Source organism: Aplysia californica, unplaced genomic scaffold, assembly GCF_000002075.1.
Source record: "Aplysia californica isolate F4 #8 unplaced genomic scaffold, AplCal3.0 scaffold00094, whole genome shotgun sequence".
In the NCBI taxonomy this organism is placed as follows: Eukaryota; Metazoa; Mollusca; class Gastropoda; order Aplysiida; family Aplysiidae; genus Aplysia; species Aplysia californica.
In genome coordinates this window covers 1,543,252-1,544,423 of record NW_004797364.1, presented here as the reverse complement: position 1 = coordinate 1,544,423, position 1,172 = coordinate 1,543,252, and positions in this window count along the sequence as shown.

The window sequence follows — 1,172 nt, the reverse complement described above, 5'->3', positions numbered from 1 at the left end:
GAGAGAGAGAGAGAGAGAGAGAGAGATAAAAGTTATAGGTGGTCAACATTCAATCATTCATGCAACACTGAGCGAGAACCTTGGAAAAAAGGAAGGAGAGGGGTCTTTCTTAAAAGGGAAAGTGTGTGCGTAAGGGTGTGTGTGTGGAGGGGGGGGGGAATCAAAAGAAAGTGAAAGATAAAAAAGTCTGGAGCGAACACAAAAGAATAATGGTGTGGCTAGGGAATTTCGGAGATGTACCAAAAAAGAGGGAGGGTAAGGAGGGAGTGAGTCTGTGTGTGTGTGAATGGGGTGGAGGGGGGGGGTGGGAGGTCCGTCTGACCTATTCTGAGTGCTGGCAGAGTTTTGTAACTACTGTACCATGCCAGCCACACGCACGTCGCACAAACATCGATTTTGCCTGGGTCCCGATTAGCTGCATGTTGATACCGTGTTCGTGTGCGTTCTCGCGACCGCAGCCTCTGCACAAACTATTTCCGTCTCACCTTGCCTAACAGCAGCAACAGCAGCTGCGACAGCAACAGCGGCAGTAACAGCAGCATCAGCAAAAACCACCACAGTTGCTGGCTGTCATAGTGATCAACTCGGGTGCCACAAGAGCTGCCAGGCGCTGCCACAGACGCGGGAAATGGACAGGCGGTATTTGGTAAGCTCATTTCAGCTGGCGTCTCAAGCCTGGCGGAGAAGTAGCACAATTGACCTCTGTGATGTGGGACTAGCCCGAAATATGTGACGTAATAATTTTTGTTTCAGGCTTTCCCCACTACGACCTTGTGCCGCAGTAGCTAAAATTTCTATACCCGATCAATAGTTCATGTATGAATCAAATTTTTTTTAAAATTTCCGACAAATAGGCTATACAAACCTGCATGGTTAGTAGAGGGTTCGACTGAAAGGCCGTACCTTTCTCCCCTATGTTGTTTATGTATGTTTGCCTTATTCTTTCCTTGCACTAAATGATCACTCTTGTGTTGATATGCTATTGTCAAACTCAAACACAGTTGCAAAGAAAGAAAGAAAAAAGATGCACAGCAATGAAAACACAGTCCAGTATGAAAAAAAGCATCAACACAGGATAAATAAAAATACATAAAAGGCGGACAGTGAACTAGGGTGTGTGTGCGTGTCTGTGCGTGTGTGAGCGTGTGTGTGCGTGTGTGTGGAGGGGCCGG